Raw genomic sequence first — 12235 nt, forward strand, 5'->3', positions numbered from 1 at the left:
GTAACGGGAAGATCGTTTACACACAACTATATATATATATATATATATATATATATATATATATATATATATATATATATATATATATATATATATATAAAACGAAGAGGAGAACCAGGGAAAACACAAACATCTTGACTAAGTTGGGTTTCTTTAATTACTAACGTTTCTGAAAAATCATTTTCCATCATCAGAGCCTAGCTCTGATAACTCTCATCCATGAACACTTGGGCCGTTCCGTCCGAACAGGCCAGTTAATCACACAACCACCACATTCAGCTAACCGTAACCACGCCCACCAACATGACCACACGTTTTCGCCGTCTGATTTTTCAGTTCTTGGCAGAAGCAACTGTGAGACGGACCTCCTCATTATGGAAGCCTTGCATCAGTATAAAGTAAAGTTATCCATTTGTGACATGGCTTCTTGTGAATTGTTATGGTTTTCACACTAAGGCTCGTCTAAATTAAGGTAATATTTCACCCCTTGTATATTTTTATTTCACTTTTTTTCTTGATTTTAGCTTTGTACGTAGGTCTCTCGTCATTTTTTGTAGGTTTTAAATTGGAGTGCTCTTTCTTTAAATTTTGTGGAAGGTAAATTTTGGTGTATGTTACGTTTTTATTGTATATCACCTGTATTTTTAAAACTTTTTTAGAACTTTTTGTTTTCTAGGCTCTGATGATGGAAAATGATTTTTTTCGAAACGTTAGTAATTAAAGAAACCCAACTTAGTCAAGATGTTTATGTTTTCCCTGGTTCTCCTCTTCGGTATATAACTACGCTTTCCACGTAACAAGTCCATTGCTGAAGTTATATATATATATATATATATATATATATATATATATATATATATATATATATATATATATATATATATATATATATATATATATATGTGTGTGTGTGTGTGTAATATAAAACGCCTCGCCAGCTAGAACTCGCAATACCCTAAGTCAGAGGTGTCAAACATGTGGCCCATGGGCCAGGTGCGGCCCGACACACTCTTGCATGCGGTCCATGGCCCATTTGCTGCTCCAGCCTTACCTTGAGGAGCTAAAACTAAATAGTGAGTGTATCCCTCAGCTGAATAAAATAATTGAGCTCCAGTGTGATTCTGTGTTGAGGAACAAGTTTTCGAGTGTTGATGTTGGCACATTTTATCAATATTTTGGACCAAATTATCCCGGGATTAAATGTTTTGCCTCAAAGATTATGTCAATGTTCGGAAGTACATATGTCTGTGAAGAACTCTTTTCTGTGATAAACTTGAACAAGTCTCGGCTTCGGTCTCAGCTTACTGATGCGCACCTTAAATCAATATTGAAGGTTGCTACAGCTCAGTCGTTAGTGCCAAACTTTGATGCATTGATCCATACCAAGAGGTGCCAATTATCAGGAAGCAGCAGCAGCAAACAATAAGATTGATCAAGGTAAATAAACACTTGATTTGTTTGTTTTTAAGGGTTTCGCACGAGCGCAGACTAAATCCACCTTTCTTATTTTGTCGTACTACTCACCTAAGAGGTGATGGCGAAGTGCTCATAATTATGTTACTTGGCCCGCTTACTGTGTACTCATATTAAATCTGGCCCGCCTTGGCAAATGAGTTTGACACCCCTACCCTAAGTTATAAAGCCTTAACTTGGATTTTCTTCTGAAGAAAGAAACAAATTTAATTTATCCAGAACAAATAAAGGCTCAGGTCTTGAGAAGGTGAATCATTTTGGTGAACTGCCCCGCTCTGTACACAAGTTTTTGGGGGGTTAAATCACACGGATATATATATATTTTTTTCAGAATTAATCTAGAATTCATCACAATACGACTCCAAATTTTTCAGTGAAGGACGCACACAAGTACACACTCACACACACATGTACACCATACACTTACACAAATGGTTACACACACACACACACACACACGTGCTTGGGCGAGCGCACGCGATAATATACCCATGAAAATACTAACAATGACCTTGTAAACGAAAATGTGTGATCATATATTCCTTTATTATATATTTATATATTTACAATGTCTGACAAAGTATATCACAGAGTAAATAAAACTACTCCTAAACAAAGTCCGTAAGAAGATTAATTCATGGTTAAGTCATTGTTAACACAGCAACAACAGTCGAGCCGATAATTTTCGCAAGATATTTATTTATGAAATAATTCACATTCATAGTTCAGTTTCATTCAGTGCGTAATTGTTGTTTAATTCTTAAATGCACAAAACTATGGCTGAACTAGGCCAATGTCGATAGGCCTGAACGTTTATATTATAATGGGTTTTAGTAGCGAAACCCAATTGTCTGTTTCTCCTTTTATTGAGGAACTGCTGTTGATACAATTCCAGAGTGTAAATCAACCCTAAATTTCACTATAAATGAGTGTTAAGAGAAGGACGGAGGCTATGTAAATAGACCGGTTAATCACGTCCGACTTGTGTGAGAGATTGAGTAGTACTGCCTCTTGGGTGCCGGCTTTTCCATGCTGATTCAAGCATTTACTGGGCGCACCTCAAGGAAGCTACCAATCACGTGATGAGAACATGACAACTCATATCCAGTGGAAAGTTACAGGGGGTGATTTGGAATATAATTCAAATGTAATTAACCCATTTATATGGCACCAACCCTCAAAATATTGGACTGGAGTTAAAACTGCATCTCGGTGCTCCATTTGGGTGTTCATTCTTTACTGCGTAGACAAAATATTATCTCCAACAGTTAAACTCGATACAATAAAAACATTAAATTTCGGCATATTCGTAATGTGCAGTGTCTTCTTTGAGTAAAATAATGCATCCTTGTTGTTTAGTTGTTGACGTCTAGTGCCTGATCAAACTTAGACTTCGCTGTTGAAGCACAGTAAAACATCTTCCTTGAGTTCTATAACGACATCCTTCTTTCTCCGCAATATCTGGTGAAGTAATCGTCACTAAGTAGAGAAAACTTTTGGTATATACTCTGAGGGAAGTGATGATCCGGCGTCTTGCAGGTTGAACAAATTTCACAAGAGCAAGACACATTGGCTGCTGGTGATAACGGGTGGTAGTGTGAAGGCGGGACTGTTCTCGGATCTCTTTGCCAAGGGTTCAGCTGAGGCCTCCTGCTGTAGGGACGTGTCTCCACCGTGCCGTACTTCCTCCAACGACGGATCCACCTATACACTGTAGAGAGACTGACCCCATTGTCGAGCGATATGTCCCTTGCTGACGTGCCACCCATCCACATCCTCACGATCCTTGTCCTCTCAGCTAACACAGCTGGGCTTTTAGCTTTTCGTCTATCCATCCGACGGATTCTGCCAAACAATAGTACTGTATATACAGTATATAAATATCGAAGTGTGTGTGTGTGTGTGTAGACATACGATCGTAAATTTACTTTTAAATCATTCATGACACCGAAATAAGCATCTACGGCCCTAAATATATAATTTCCTGCAATAGATGTTTAAATAACCTTGTTTTATATGCCTCATGTTATATTATAATAATTATTTTTAACAGAATTTCTTACTGAAGTGTTTCTTAGACTGGTGAACTGCGCTGCTTCTCAGTATTGTACACGGTTTATCTCCCTAACTTTTGCTACTGTCACCAATTTGTATGTTGACATGGGCAACGTTTAGTCCAATTATTTCACAATGTTTAATAGGAAACTCCAAGGTTCGATCAATAGCATTGATATATTGTGCAAAATTTTGGTAAGGTTAAGATGGTAAATATGTCTTAAGCGCGACATAAGATCTGATGTGGAAACATTTTGCGGATCAAGAATCACTGGGTACCTTCCTAACTGATGTTAATTGTTCAAAATACGATTAGTTAACAAACACCAGTTTGCACAGAAAATATCAAAAGAAAATAAATAAATTAAAGTTAGGTTAGAATCGGTTAATGCTTATGTGGCCAAAAATAATTAACATTTAATGGTTAAAAATGTAAACTCTACTAGAAAAGACAAAGGTTATTCATGTCAATGCTAGAAGGCATCAGAGCTGAGCCTTAAACCTTATCACACAGTTAGCCTACCTTATTAAGTGTATATGGACTGTTGAGTTATCTATATACTAAGCTAAGTTGAACTGGTAGTTGGTACTCAGGAACAATTAATCTATTAATGCTGCATTATCTGTATTTCGGTTGGCCACTGCGTGGGTGTTTAATACAGTGTCTAGTTTGTTTTTTGTTTTTATCCAAACATCTTGAATCGGTGAAGTGACTAATCTTAGTTGAAAATTATTACAAAATAGCAAGAAAAGTATGTTTCATATACTGGTTATAATATATTCTACTTTGGACGTTGTGGCCCTTAACAGCAGTGTTTCACATATTATCAGTACGTCAGGTGGAAAGTTGCTTAAGTTACAGTAAGCAATAGTGTCACGCACGTATTTCGTATTCCAATTGAAAAGAACTTTGTGAGATATACTACACTTGCTTTCCGTAATTCTAATTTTATCAGAGAACTTCACCTGCTATGTATTATATACTGATTTCTTTAATTTCCCCCGCTTTAATTTATAATAATAATAATAACAATAATAATAATTATAATAATAATTATTATTATTATTATTATTATTATATTATTATTATATTATTATTATTATTATTATTATTATTACTGCTGTTTTTGTGTAGTAATCGAAATCTCACCAGATCGTTGTACAACTAATAATTCCTGCTATTTTAATTATGTAAATAAGTAAATCGATTACTAATAATATAAACTAAAAAATATTACTGATATGTACCCGCATGTAATAATAATGCAAGAATAAATGCATTACCCTGAAAGAAAAATTAACGAGAACTTTGGAAGGGGATCAACAAGTGCAAAACTGAGGTGTGTGTATCATGTAGGAGTGCGGGAGAGACAAGACTACGATAAGATAATAACTGAAAAAGGGAGACTCTTTCCGGCTTGTTGTCCTGATGTCTCAGTAAATACATTGTTTTAGCCAACATGTGAAAGTTCTGTAAATACCTTGATGGTGAGAGAGACAGAGAGAGAGATATTCAGCAGAACTGTCTTATAAGTTCTCAGTTGGTTTGGCATGTATATAGACAATGCAGGTGAACATAGACCGTGAAGGCATATAATTTATAATATACGTACCTAGGCACTGTCGGTATTCAAACAATGGTAAATACTCAGGCAATTTGACAAAGGATAGTTGGTTTAACGAGGTGCAAAATCATGAAATAATATGAATTTCTCTGTTGTACAAATAGCTTAAACTTTTATCCAACCTTCCACTCCTTGGGATTTTGATCTGTAACTCTAATTCAAGTACTTCAAATTTTTATGTCAAATACGTAGTAAATACTGCAACAAGAATAAGCAAATTATAATAAACGTGTTTATGCAACTTCGACTGTACAATTTCGCCAAATAATGCAGAAATAACAACTAAAATAAAGTGAACGATGACATTTCAAGAACACAAAAGTTAATTAGCAATTGAGCGCCTTAGTACCACCGGACTGTCTAACATGATGAAACACGAAAAAGTACTAATAAGGAAGAATTAATGGCAAGATTGGTTGTAGGTTGGACTATCAAAATTCTGTCTGCTTGTACAACATTATCACGGCTTACCCTTTAGTTGACTGAGGATATTTTGTGAATATTTTCAGTCTTTATTAAACAATTAGACAGATTTAAATAATAATATGTCCGCTCCGTTATCACTATTAATTCTTCATTATTATTTAATTTATATTTCCATGAAACTTTGAGCAGTTAGAGGTATTAATGAAAGAATAGTGATTTTTAGCTTTTGTTTAGAAGTTATTTGTATGGCTGGAAAATTTTCATGATGAATACTTGTTCGAAACGTCTTGTCCAACGGTTAATTTTTCTGTTTAATATTACACACACACACACAGAATAAAAGGGCCATAACGTATCAGATAAAGTCAATAACAGAGTTTATGAATTTTATCTTGTCCAATCAGCATGTTCGGTAACTGAGTCTAAAAAAAAACAAAAAACGTTTTTTTCTTGAAACATAGTTCGTGTAGTACAAAATTTGTATCCTTAAATGTAGTAAAATCTTTTCTTCAATATTCCTGTCACTTACCATATATGGTCTTGTAAATGTACTAAGGTTCACTATGTAATTTGAAATAAATAATTCCTAAGAGGGAGACCAGAGCGGGGTACTCACCGTGTGCCAACCTCGCCTCACCGCAATTCAGTGTCGAGTGTTCGTCCCCTCTGTCAGTCTGGCTTTTTTATTGGCAGCTGCCGCACGCACCTGTGTACCCTGACTTCTGACGTCATGGCAAACTTGAGGTTTGATTGGTCGCTTCTGTCAGTGCAACTCACATTTATACTAAAGCAGTTGATACCAAGAAGCAAGAATACAAAATGAATGTTTTAAAAGTTTTTCGCATGTTATCATAATACACATTCCTCCAAAGAACATGTGTTACGAATATCCTGAAATTTACTCTTTCAATGCGCTATTGGAAATCCTTGTCAGTGTATGACTTGCTATGTTGAAAACCTCAATGGAATTTCTATTTACTAAAACTCGATAAAACTGTTTATATACGTAACAGGCAATTTGTTTCTTTATAGAGAAATGCCTAATATTTGTCCAAGATTATTTTGCTTATGATCTTTATTTACGTGTTAACACAAAATATGTCCGGTAATGTTAAAATTATTCATATATAATTTGTTTATGCTTGACAGACACGAACACGCACACACACACACACACACACATACACACACACACACACACATGTACCAGCAGAGCCCTTACAACCATACTAACAGGGCAGGGAACTGGTTGTGAAGATGTCAGGGCTAATCTGCTAATCTGAGATATCTGCACACTTTACTGTATGTATTTCGTGGTTGAGTTTGAATAAAACTATAGTGCCTTTCACTCGTACTGTACACTGATATACAATAAAGATAACAAATTGGCAGTGTTTGTTTATCATATGTCAAAGGAGCGTCATTTGCTTCTAATGGGAATGTTTCCACATGCTATGCATAAAACTTGCCAGTAATTAGCATTGGAATTTGTACTATTATAAAATCATGCATAAGTGCAGCTTCTAATTTGGCTATATGCTCAGCAGTAATTGTATTAAATATCACTTAATGGTTACTATAAGCATAGCTTGCAATGGAGTATAAGAGCTGAAAAATAATCTTTCTTGTCTTTATGCAAAGCTTGAAGAGGATTACTGACAACTGTGTTTTATGTTCATGCTTTCTCTGAACACGTGTTAGTTCTACACACGGAAGTACAGTACATTGCAATTAGTTGAATATTCAAGTATTATTTCCGCCAAACATTTGTCGTGGTCGGAATAAAATATGCCAAAAAAAAGACACTGTTGCATGGAGTGATTACCGTCGCTCATAGTATGTCAGGTACTGTACGATAAATATGAGACAGGAACCTGCATATTCCGTCGTTGAGCGGTGAAGTATGTTTTATCGCAGTTCACAACTGTTTGAACGAAAGAGTAAATCATGGAAGATTGTCTTCATTCCCTGATTCGAGTTAAAACTATATTATATTCAACGCAAGTGTTGAACAAAGGATAAACGTTAAGCATGTGTGGTAGGTAATATTATTAATTCAATGGAATTCGTTGCATTAAACAAATTATTACTAACCAAAGCTGTAAAATAAATATATTTATTTAGTGTAAGTTTACACTGATTACGTGTGAGCGCAACATCGTAATTTTTTAGCATTACCTTGTGTTCAATAAAAGCTGAAATATAAGAATGTAGATCTTTATAATTAAGTGGTAATTGTAAATTTCAATTACAAAATTAAACGGTAATTGCTACTAAAAGTCCTTGGGGTACCTATACTAGTCCGGGGAAATTAAGAAAACAAGTTTAACTAATGTATAATGAAATAATACTTGGTAGAAATATTGGGAATAAGTTCCTAAACAACAAACCAAATATCCAGACCGATCTGAGGTGAGCTTTCGCCGCCATCTTGAAGAAATGGAGTGGGTTTTGTACCGAATATATGGATGAGAGTGTCACTTACCTTATTATCAAGCTATTACTCTATCTGGAATATCGTGTCAAAACTGGAACATAGTGTAACCGTGCAGGAGACAAAGCCAGTAAAAGCCACAATCTGTATCTTACTACACCTCTGGCCCCAGAGTAAGTGGCTTTGGCAGTGACAGAAAAAGTTCAGCTCGTTGACCTTATTAGTCTAGTGTACTTACGATTTGACTTAGACATTTAGAATAACAAGCTGAAAATTTGATGATATGTAGAGGACATCTTCCTAACTTGTATGCTAAAATTCCCCCCAAAATCTGGTTGAGGGTTTTCTCGTTATCATAAAAAATTGGCAGCCATCTTTGATCTTGGCGTATGGATCTTTGAGTGCCGCTAGCAGGCGACCCAGCAACATCACTCTCTATCAATGGTGTATATATATATATATATATATATATATATATATATATATATATATATATATATATATATATATATATATATATATATATATATATATATATATATATATATATATATATATATATGTAACCGGTCGGAATTTGCTGGACTTTAATTTCTCACTTGACTTGGGGTTTATTAAAATTTAATAGATGGTAAAGGCAGTGGAAGCGCCCCTTTGAGAAAAATCCCGAACCAGCACAAGAACACTTAAATCTACTACACAAAATGAACTGTCCGTGACCCGTGGAAGGATAGCGTCTGTGACTGGGATGAATGAGACACACTGTAAAATTTAGACACTTATATTCCCTCCAACACTACAAACACAATCAAATAATGGTACACCAATATGCGCACCTCTTAACTTAAACTTTAACCACTACTCTGGGGAATAAAAGTTATACATGACATAGAAATTATTAGAAACACAGGCAACAATAAATTTGAAGTATCAAGAAATGTTGCTCGCCCACATGAACAGGCCTTAAGGCTTTCACAAAATAATATCAGTCACTTAGGAAATGGTACTAAAAAATAAGAAATTAAATACTCCACAATGAACAGGCCTTAAGGGTTTTCAACAAAATAATATCAGTCACTGAGGAATGGTAATAAAATATAAGAAATTAAATACTCTACAATGAATAGGCCTTAAGGGCTTTCAACAAAATAATATCAGTCACTGAGGAAATGGTAATAAAATTTAAGAAATTAAATACTCTACAATGAATAGGCCTTAAGGGCACTCAACAAAATTATAGCACCCCAACAGATGTACACTTCCTAACCTAACCTAACCACTACTCTGGGGAACAAGGTTATACCTGAGATCAGAATTATGAAGAACAATTAGAGGCATTAAAAGAATCAAATCACAGTATCACTCTGGTTCCACTTAATGGCACAAACATTCAAAACAATATTATCAAAATTATTTAGAAACTATTAAGCTACACACGTCAAGATAATATCAGTCTGAGGAATGGTGTTAACTACACCCGTAATAAGGGAGGGAAAATGTTCCTCTAGGTATCTCCTAGAGACCTAGACTCACGGTCTCAGTGTGTGACCATTAGTTTACTCAGATAGCCTCAGTGTACTCCCAGTGCGTCCATAAAGCGGAAGGGAGTGAGCCAATCAGACCTTGTACAGTTGAGAGAAACTTTAGCTTCCCGTTAGCAAGAGGGTTTCACTAGCTGCTCGGGACATGTGGGGTTGTGCACCGGAGTGGTAAGAACTGATCACCCACTGCTGATGCTGGTCCCGTGTCGTTTTAGTTGTCGGGAGCACTCGTTCACTCAAGAGATCCTTTGCTACCCCGCTAAACAGTGACAGGCCTACACTGATCGGTCCAATGGCGACAATCGCCACCCTCAATCATCAACGGCAGTCAATCTCTCGCAGTCAACTCCAACTCCGGTCAACTCCAGTCAAGTGGGTTCTGACGGAAACCCTGAAATGAACTCACTGTTAGCTCTAGTTTACTTTATCACTGCCCTATCTAACCCTGTCTGAGATCGAATGAGACTTACTTGTTATACTGCAATAGCGCAGCACAGGTGACTAGGCCACGTGACTATTTCTGATGGACGCGCGGAACGTCTTGTCTGTGTGAATGCTCTCCGGGACTGGCCTAGCCAGCGTCGTGTCTCCCCAAGGCGCTAGCTTGGGCCTACGTGATATATTTTCCGCCTAACTAATAACTCCTTGGGACACCCGTAACATTATTCAGACTGCTAAACGATCTATAATAATTTCAAATTCAATAATAGTCCCTTAACTTCATGAATCGCATCATTATTAATTCGGTAAATTACATTTAATATCATATAGGCCTAGTTCCGCAGTCTCTCGCTACGAGCAGGCAGCGCTCCCTCCCCTCAGATGACCTTGAACGCTCAGTATCACTCATGGCGGTGCATTTGAAATTACTCTGAAATTTCTGGATATCACATATATATATACTGTATATATATATATATCCTAATTTTCATATTTAAGTGAAAAGTATTGGCGCCAACAGACACTAGACACTGTAGTAAGAGAGACCACACCACCTCCCCACCTGACACCATATCGGTGATATAGATTCTTAGAAAACCGGAGATGTATTTGAATTACAAGAGTCTGAAAGAAATCCCATTGTGTACCTTAAAAATACATTAACAATACAGTATATCCCCATAAAATCTACTGTTGTAAAAATCAACAGTTGTTCATGCTTTGTTTACTTAAGGTATTTAAGCCCGACAGGGACCACTGACTCACCAAGCCATGGGAAAAAAAAAATTGTGAGTGTGTGTGTGTGCACAGGGTGGTGTAATGCGTCTCTTGTGACATTATAATTTAATGTTAAAGTGCTGGCCCTGCTTACTTCCTCTCGCTTTCAACTACTGCCGCCGGCTAGCCCTCGCAGTGAACAGGGAAGCAGCCTTGCATAAGTCTTCTCCTGCCAGTACACAGCCTTTTCGCAACACAGGGTAGCTGGGTACCTCACAGTCCCGGGCTAGACCAGCAGTGGGCACCAGAGGGACGGCACATAGGCCCACCAACATGTGGGCACGCCCTGCTGCCTTGCAGATTAACCCTGGTAGGTATAAGGCTACGGGAAAAAAAATCGAAATATCTACAGGGGAACCCCGTATTAGACAGACATGCTTACAGAGCTTCAGTAACACCCCAACAGCGGAATAGGCAGAAGAGGTAACCAACATGGGAACCCAACGAATACACTGACGGATGAAGGCAATACAAGATGGACAGGCTACTTTTGCAAAACCCAACAAGCTGAGCTATCGGCAGCTCATTTCAGCTTTCCTTCTTCACAGTTATTGCACCTTCCTGCACCACTGGATTAGGAAAAGGGAGAGCCAAGATGTGTGGTTGAATCCTGGGCTCCTGCCTCACCATATAAATCAACTCAAACACAGCAATAATCCAGCTTATTATACTTTTAATTATTATTAAAACCCCTAACCCCCAAAAAACCCTATGACGACAGACGAGTGGCGAAGGGGACAGACAGAGAAGACTGCCGGGAGTCTCCAGTCACATGGGCGGCATAGGTAATATAGTGCTTTATGCACTGGGATCTAGGCAGCAGTTCACTCCAGTCCTGTCTGTAAGACTGGAGCCACTCTGCTCACACCACATGAGGAAGGGGCTAAAGAATTTTTCCTCAACATAGCCTGCCTAAAAAACCGACCTGACTGGGCAACCGCACCGTGCAAGTAAGTTCATCCTAATGCAGTCGAAAACATAATTATAAACACAGATCAAAGCAGAAACAAACAATACAAACTCATATGGTTGCTGCATAAAATGTTAGGACCCTTCTGGATACTGTCTTGGTATAACATTGACATAGCAACCATTAGTAACTCCAGGCTCCCAGACGACGGTCGACTCACAGGACGGGGGTCTGGTTGTACCTTCTTCTGGAAGGGGAAGCCTGCTGTGAAAAAAAAAAATAACAGCATTTATGGAATTGGCTTTACCATTCACCAATCCATCTTACATGGGCTAACTGAAATGCCTGTTGGCGTCAACGAGCGCCCCAGAAAGCTCCAAGTCCAATTTAGTTACTCACGTCATGCCTTCTTCATTGGTGCATACGCTCCCACCCCCATCACTGGGTGGACAGGATGACAACAAGGATGCCTTTTATGCCGAGCTAAAAAGAGTGCTAACCTTTATCTCCAGGAAAGATAAGGTTGTTCTCCAAGGTGACTTCAATGCCAGAG

The 12235-nt window shown here is 37.4% G+C and overlaps 1 protein-coding gene across 1 annotated transcript in view; it reads right to left on the bottom strand.

Annotated features, from left to right (window-relative positions):
- The window catches only part of LOC121873805 (probable glutamate receptor), a 52274-nt gene extending 46053 nt beyond the window's left edge, over positions 1-6221 (bottom strand). The window contains exon 1 of the mRNA XM_042377509.1: positions 6196-6221. The gene's annotated coding sequence lies outside the window, so the exon portion shown is untranslated. The remainder of the gene's footprint in view (positions 1-6195) is intronic.
- Between the last annotated feature and the right edge of the window lie 6014 nt (positions 6222-12235).

This window comes from Homarus americanus, unplaced genomic scaffold (genome assembly GCF_018991925.1).
Source record: "Homarus americanus isolate GMGI-L3 unplaced genomic scaffold, GMGI_Hamer_2.0 scaffold25827, whole genome shotgun sequence".
Lineage (NCBI taxonomy): Eukaryota > Metazoa > Arthropoda > Malacostraca > Decapoda > Nephropidae > Homarus > Homarus americanus.